The following is a 9,213-nucleotide window of genomic DNA, read 5'->3' on the forward strand; positions in this document are numbered from 1 at the left end:
GTGGTGATATCCTGCATGGGATGGGCTCAGGCCACATGGTAACCCAGTCAGCCATTACCCTGGTCAACAGCAAAAAAATCGTCAATAATTTTTTAACTGATTTTAGACAATTTTGATGCGCTGATTCCAAAAATAACCTTGATTTTGCTGTCAGGTCAAATTTGTGTTCTATTGCCAAATATTGTTTTTTACAGTTGTTGTTCATACATAAGGGTATTAGCATTTTCGTGGCGGGTATTACGATATAATTTTCAAGTTGCGACGGCACATTTTTTGCTAACAGACATTTTCTTCTTATTCAGATGAATGATATGGATTCGTCCAGAAAGTCTTGCAGAAATAAGCCGGATGTATTCTGCTACATCTGCGGCGAATACACTGTTGTTCCTAACAAAAAACCGCAAAGTTTTGTAAAGCGTGTTATCATGCTTATTTGGCATAAACGGGATCAGGAAAAAGTTTGGCGCCTCACATGGTCTGCAAGAAATGAAAACCCAGTATCTACGTCGCTGGACCCATGGAAAAAGGACAGGCTTAATTTTGGGAATTCTGGTTTGGAGAGAGCCGAAAAACCATGTCAGTGACTTTTTTACTTCACCTTTTAATTTTGACGGGGATAAAACAGAAAAAACCCAGAGAAAGCCTCAAGTATCCTGTCTAAATCACTACGTCGTCTGTACCTCACGGGTGAAGTTCCATACCTGTCCAGCAGAATTTCCCTGAGTTAAGGACGGGGAATTCCCCCAGTTTTGAAAAAAAATGAAGAAGTATTCCGCGGATGCCGAGCCCGCCCCCGCACCCCTTTCCCAGAAGGACTAAAGATTTGTCCATGACCTCAATTCCCAAAAAGCATCCCCCGAATTTTTGCACAAGATTTAAAAAAAAAAAAACTTTTTTTGACATCCGCATCATTTTCTACCGCAACAGACACAGAAACCTTCGTTTTTTCTCTGAAGAAAGATTTGATGTACTGACAGATGTTTCACAGCTTTTGACAATCTGGACCACAGTACCAAACCTGTAGAAGGGAGACTGTTTATTGACGCAGCAAAGATCGCTGAAACCCTTTGGGGCCCCACAACGGAAACCTTTTTGCCTCACACCGCGGCTACTTGATACACTGAAGGGAAGCTGAAGGGTAAAATACTGGGAGAAAATTCGATTTGTCAGCATGAGTGGATGATCTGTGTTGATCTAAGGGGTGAATTTTTTTGTTAGGACACAGTCCGGTTTTCCCCAAGTCCCCGTGTTTTGTGTGTGGGATGTAGGGGCCAGCTCAGCATTTCACGAAAAAAAATGGGTTCTGCGGAGGAATTGGAGCCTAGCAGTCAAAAAAACGTCATCAACGCCCCCCGGTGGCAGAGACGGGATATCTTCCCACCCCGCAAAATTTGCTTTTGGGTTGATAAGCATTCACCAAAATCGGACAAGAGGTGGCGTTCACTACCTGTCCATGCTTTTTTAGGAGTGACCAGGAGAAATTGAAAACTGACATCTTTCGGACCTCACGTCAGTCATCAGAGATCCAAGTTTTAAAAAATCAATGAATAAATCGAAAGGAAAAATACGCAGAACTCGTCACCAAAATGCTGACTGCCTTCAAAAACCGGGCTGCAAAAAACATCAAAAGCACACCTATTTTCCCCACAGGATCGGTTTTTCCCCAGAATCTGGGATCAAGAGCGACAGCAGGGGGAGAGATTTCATCAAGACATGAAGGAAAAAGGAACCCGGGATCAGGGAGGGGATGCAGTCCCTGTGGCCGATTTGTTTTGGGCTTTTAAGAGAGACACCCCGCCCCTGCCATTCGAGGAGCTCAAAAAAAACGGAAGTGTCAGCCTGAATGTCAAGGATACCAACTCTAGTTTTCCTGCATCGTCTTATTAGTGTCCCGTTACTGATCAATGATCAAATTTTGTCGATGTTCAGCATTTATCAGTAGTATTGTAATGTTACCAAAGTAAAGCAAAGTTGAGCAATACAGATACCGATCAAGTTTCAAATGTCAATAATTTTAAAATTGGTGAAAAAAAAATTTTAAACGGATGTATAAGTAACACAAAAAAACAAAAAAGCCACTCTAATGTTTCCATTCGTAAAAAAACGATTTTTTTTTATTCACTTTGTTAAAAAATTTACTGATTGGGGAAAATGGTGGCATTTTTTGGATTAGCGATGAGATTTGCTCTCAATCAGTTGAAAAAACTAAGACAACTTACAAAAAATATTTTTTTGTAACCCAGTGTTATCAGTAGGTGTAACCCTTGTTGGCTTGGAGGGGACCGACCAAGTCGAGATATACAAGGAACACCTGTGGGGGAGACTTTGTGTGCCTGTGAACTTTACTGCGCTGGCACTCCATGTAGGTGCGGCTCCACTGCTGGACATCTCTGTTGATGCTAGGCCACACGACTTTGCTGCAGATGAGGTCCTGAGTTGCGCAGATTCCCCATGGTAAGCCTCAAAAACTGCTGGCAGAGCAATGGAGGGATGTAAGGATGAGGTCGCTCCATCGAGGTGTCACAGAGGATGGTGTCCTGAGAGTCTTGAAGCTGCACCTGCTCTAGCTGAAGAGAGGTATTTCCCTTGGTGAGTTTGGAGAGACGTGTCCTGTTGCTGCTCCCTGAGAACTAGATGGTAGTTGATAGGGCCGTTGCTGGTACTTACCATGGCTATCAATATTCTGGGTAGAGCATCCACGGCCTAGTTGTTGGTACCTCGGATGTGCTGTAGGGCAGTAGTGAACTGAGCCACAAAATCCTGACGACAGCTCCTGCTGTACAGGGCAAAGGTGAGGGGCTTGTGAAGGTGGATGTTTACTTATGTCATAGAAGAGCCAAAAGAGAAAGCAAAGCAGGAACATGCATCCGTTCGAGGAAAGGCAGTTGCTGGGGACAGTGGTGTGAAATGTACCATCCAATCTGGCTATGTATTGTTTACATCACTCTGCAACACAAGGCTTGTTTACAGATAGACAGATACAGATATATAGACATAAATGGATATATACATATGAACACATATGTATGTGTGTACATATGTGTATGTACATATTAATATGTACACAATGTGTTTCTATATCATGCATATAATATATATATATATATATATATATATATATATATATATATATATATATATATATATATATATATATGTAAATAACAACCCTCCCTGACCAGGACTCGAACCTAGGTCACTCCGGGTATGAAACCGGAGGCCAGTGCTAAACCAACCATGCCACACGACCCACTAAAAGGAGTGTGCAACTAGGATCTTACTAGCTCCATAGACGTTACCTGTCTACTCATACTTGAGTAATGACAGCGAAATTTTACGCTCACTCCCCGTGGGCACTCGGTGGAAATAGATTTAGCAATTCAAATCCTAAGTCAGATGTCCTGAGGTATATTTTATGAAAGATGGAATAATGCGATGCCGCATTGATATCGATAAATAACAACCCTCCCTGACCAGGACTCGAACCTAGGTCACTCCGGGTATGAAACCAGAGGCCAGTGCTAAACCAACCATGCCACACGACCCACTAAAAGAAGTGTGCAACTAGGATCTTACTAGCTCCATAGACGTTACCTGTCTACTCATACTTGAGTAATGACAGCGAAATTTTACGCTCACTCCCCGTGGGCACTCGGTGGAAATAGATTTAGCAATTCAAATCCTAAGTCAGATGTCCTGAGGTATATTTTATGAAAGATGGAATAATGCGATGCCGCATTGATATCGATAAATAACAACCCTCCCTGACCAGGACTCGAACCTAGGTCACTCCGGGTATGAAACCGGAGGCCAGTGCTAAACCAACCATGCCACACGACCCACTAAAAGGAGTGTGCAACTAGGATCTTACTAGCTCCATAGACGTTACCTGTCTACTCATACTTGAGTAATGACAGCGAAATTTTACGCTCACTCCCCGTGGGCACTCGGTGGAAATAGATTTAGCAATTCAAATCCTAAGTCAGATGTCCTGAGGTATATTTTATGAAAGATGGAATAATGCGATGCTGCCTTGATATCGATAAATAACAACCCTCCCTGACCAGGACTCGAACCTAGGTCACTCCGGGTATGAAACCGGAGGCCAGTGCTAAACCAACCATGCCACACGACCCACTAAAAGGTGTGTGCAACTAGGATCTTACTAGCTCCATAGACGTTACCTGTCTACTCATACTTGAGTAATGACAGCGAAATTTTACGCTCACTCCCCGTGGGCACTCGGTGGAAATAGATTTAGCAATTCAAATCCTAAGTCAGATGTCCTGAGGTATATTTTATGAAAGATGGAATAATGCGATGCCGCATTGATATCGATAAATAACAACCCTCCCTGACCAGGACTCGAACCTAGGTCACTCCGGGTATGAAACCGGAGGCCAGTGCTAAACCAACCATGCCACACGACCCACTAAAAGGAGTGTGCAACTAGGATCTTACTAGCTCCATAGACGTTACCTGTCTACTCATACTTGAGTAATGACAGCGAAATTTTACGCTCACTCCCCGTGGGCACTCGGTGGAAATAGATTTAGCAATTCAAATCCTAAGTCAGATGTCCTGAGGTATATTTTATGAAAGGATTTGAATTGCTAAATCTATTTCCACCGAGTGCCCACGGGGAGTGAGCGTAAAATTTCGCTGTCATTACTCAAGTATGAGTAGACAGGTAACGTCTATGGAGCTAGTAAGATCCTAGTTGCACACTCCTTTTAGTGGGTCGTGTGGCATGGTTGGTTTAGCACTGGCCTCCGGTTTCATACCCGGAGTGACCTAGGTTCGAGTCCTGGTCAGGGAGGGTTGTTATTTATCGATATCAATGCGGCATCGCATTATTCCATCTTTCATAAAATATACCTCAGGACATCTGACGTAGGATTTGAATTGCTAAATCTATTTCCACCGAGTGCCCACGGGGAGTGAGCGTAAAATTTCGCTGTCATTACTCAAGTATGAGTAGACAGGTAACGTCTACGGAGCTAGTAAGATCCTAGTTGCACACTCCTTTTAGTGGGTCGTGTGGCATGGTTGGTTTAGCACTGGCCTCCGGTTTCATACCCGGAGTGACCTAGGTTCGAGTCCTGGTCAGGGAGGGTTGTTATTTATCGATATCAATGCGGCATCGCATTATTCCATCTTTCATATATATATGTATATATATATATATAAATATATATATATATATATATATATATATATATATATATATATATATATATATATATATATATATACATACATACATACACATATATGTGTGTCTTCGTGTGTGTGATATAATATATATCTGCCAACATAACTTTAAGGTTGTGTGGGATATATATTTATATATGTATATTTATATACATTGATTTATATGTATGTATATATATATATATATATATATATATATATATATATATATATATATATACACGCTTATAGATAGATAGAGATACTTCATTTATACATAACATACATGTATGCCATATATATATATATATATATATATATATATATTATATATATATTAAAATATATATATATATATTATATATATATGTTATATATATATATTATATATATATATATATATATTCTGTGTGTGTGTTTGCATATGTATATATGTGTATAACAATATAAATATTTACATATATATATATATATATATATATATATATTATATATATATATATATGAACCATATTCATATAGACAAATATGGAAAATGTATGAATGAGAATGAATATCTTCTCAATACAAGAGACGTATTTGACTAGTTTCGACTATATCTTCATCTGATGAAGCTATATTCGAAACAGGTCAAAAACGTCTCTTGTTTTGTGAAGATATTCATTCTCATTTACACCTTTTCCTTATGTGTGTGTATAAATAGATAGATACATATCCACTCATATATATAGGCCTATATATCTGATATAATGTAATATATATATATATATATATATATATATATATATATATATATATATATATATATATATATATATATATATATTATATATATGCGCGTATGTGTTTATATTCTGAAATATACATACAAACACTTTAAGGAAAGTTACAATGCGTGAGATATGATTACAAGTCGCCTCTCTAATTTCAATTTAAACTTCAATAATGAATACAAATCTGAAATCACTTCGACTTTGGAATAATGTATTTAATATGCACATTAGTTCCCTTCTCATTAAATGTTTCTCCCTTTGAATATGCATGCTTCTCCTGCACAAGCAACTCATACTTTTGATCTTTAATAAAACACAATGTAAAACTATTAACATGAGTAAATGAAAGATGTAGTTCAATTCTACTGAAATCACATGCAAACATAATATTTATCCTTAAAAAGAGAGTGTTTTCATTAATTGCAGTTTTCAATGCGATTTCTAAATTAAACAATTATAAATTCGTAATAATAATAAAAAACTCTTTGAATACGGCTGCAAGAGAGTCATTTCAGTGAAGGGAGAAATACATGACCTGTCTGCTGTAATATTATTTTGTGCTTAAACATGATGGATCCACTAGTGCTGAGTCAACACAGAGTCAAGTTTTGGGCCTACCTGATCACATCTGCTACCTTGCTCCTTAAATTTTCATAACAATAACAATGAGAATAATAATAGTAGAAATTATACCAGTCACAACGATATCATTAGAATTAAAACAAGGAATGGGGTAAACAAGAGAGGTCAGGCAGGCCAAGTAGTAGACTCCTTAGTGACTATTTGCCTGTGAAGCCTTATATGTGTAAACAAAAGACAAACGTACAGCAGACATTGCAAATACCTAGCACCAATGGGTTATGTATCAAGACACAGATCAACGGTAATCCCTACTACTACGCAGCTACTAGGGAAATGCACAAAGTCGGGCATAGTATAACACCGTCGATAGATACTAAATTTGGTTCTGAGGAGTTTCATCAGACTTATGCTGGAGGTTTATCCACATCTGAATATGGAAAAATTTTCAGAAAAACGACAAAATATTTCGTTAAAAAACGTGAGAATACGATAGCTCAGCCTCTACCGTTACATTTATTTGGTAAATGTCAATGTGAACACTATTTGTCATGATATTCGCTAAAACACAGTAACCTCAGACTTCCTAACAGGTGACTTTGTCTTTCATAATTAGTTCAAACAGCGGCGGATGTTGAGGGGGTAGGATTTTCAGGCACATGGCTTTACAGCAATAATGATATTAAAAACAATAATTCTAATGTTAACAAAAGTACTGCCTTAATTATTATCATTATTGATATCATTACTGAGAATTTATCCGAGTGTTCCCATCAAATAACATCTAGATCCGCAGATTAAAATATAAATGATCTCTGTATGTATGGTCGTAGCATCAGTACCCATCTTTGACAAGGGCCTCCTCTATTTATTGAAAGAGCAAACAGTAATTCGAAGGGCTGAATCGTTATAAAAATTGTAGTACACAAGACTATCCAATAAGTTTTATGGAAACTGCAGTTGCGGTTCGTCTGCGAAATGCTACAGAATTAATTAGACATTCTTAAACAGCGATGATAGGAAATGAAGTGTTAAAAAAAATATAAATTATGATCAGTGATAACTTAAGATCACATGACAGTGTCTAGGAGTACTGCAATACAAGTATTTTACAGAAAAAAATACACCAGAATTTATAAAAGGGGACAACACAAAGCAACGGCATAAATACATGACGGCTTATTTCCAGGCTCTTTCGGGTGCATCCATATCACTTTCATTTATGCAACCTCATGCTAGATTAACTTGACCTTCACTCGTGTAAATAACGTTCCGGGTGTATCCATATCGCTTTGTCTTATTTAATTTCATGTTAGATTAACCGCATTCCGAATTCCAGTTTATTCTTAAAGCAACTCTATGACTCTTGTTGTCTTCCTTTGAACGGAAATCTTCCAGCTGATAAATGTCTAATTTTAGGGACTGCTAGCAATATTGTTTTAATCAATTTGATCCGTGCGATTTGTAGATCAGTACTCTCGCATAACTATCTATATCCCCGTTTAGTATTTAAAGCTATAGGTTTCACATTGCAGTACGGTAATTTTCTTTTACTCTAAATATTTACTCAATATCTATTCCGACGGTAAGGGACTTAACGAATGACAAAAAAAAAATAATAATAATAATAAAAAAAAATAAAAAAAAAGCAAGCAGTATGCTACTGTTTCTATATGTATAACCATTTACATACCTTTCCATGGAATTTCACCGTGTGCGTTATACAAAATGCAAAAGATATTGCAGAAACCTTTTCACTGACAGGAATCCATGACACGACTGAGGACTTTTCCTGATTGTAGAGTTAAAACCTCTGAGGCGATACCTTGCAACTTGTACACATTCAGGACGTTTTAGATATCTTAAAAGATGAAAGGCATTAATCTTAAGCATGTAACGTGGATATTATTTCCGACACGTGAGGCAAACTTGGGGCGTTTTTTGAGCGAAGTTATAATTTTTACCTCGGGCTTCGCACAACAGGCCGGACATTATCAGCTGATCGATTGTAAAAAAATCGGTAATTTATATATATATATATAGATATATATATAATATATATATATATATATATATTGTGATATAGCTTTGATATATGTTATATTACATGCTTCACTTTCTCGTTGGGTCATTAACATTATTATTACTTTATTAATTAATTATTGATATTTTTCATTACCAATGGCATTATCATTATCGTTGTTGTTGTTATGGCCTATAATTATTATTTTTATCATCTCCCCCTCTATCGGAAGCGTCGTTGTTGGAGTCACTCCTGCCTCTCTCTCTCAAAAAAAAAAAAAAAAAAAATCGCATCAGAGCGAAACAGAATCTCTCCCTCTCTCTCTCTCTCTCTCTCTCTCTCTCTCTCTCTCTCTCTCTCTCTCCCTCTCTCTCTCTCTCTCTCTCTCTCTCTCTCTCTCTCTCCCTCTCTCTCTCTCTCTCTCTCTCTCTCTCTCTCTCTCTCTCGCCACACACGCGCATACGTATACTTAAGTCCTTATAAAAGAGTAATATGATTTCACAAGATATTCAAATAAAATCTTCGTGGCCTGAAAATCGCCAATATGCACCTTGGTCTGGTCGGAAAAGCTTTGAATTAATTTCCGCGCTTAATTGGGATGCGGCTAAGTTGCAATATTTTGCATTTATTTTAGTTTCCTCATTT

This window comes from Penaeus monodon, chromosome 41, assembly GCF_015228065.2.
Source record: "Penaeus monodon isolate SGIC_2016 chromosome 41, NSTDA_Pmon_1, whole genome shotgun sequence".
Taxonomy (NCBI): Eukaryota; Metazoa; Arthropoda; class Malacostraca; order Decapoda; family Penaeidae; genus Penaeus; species Penaeus monodon.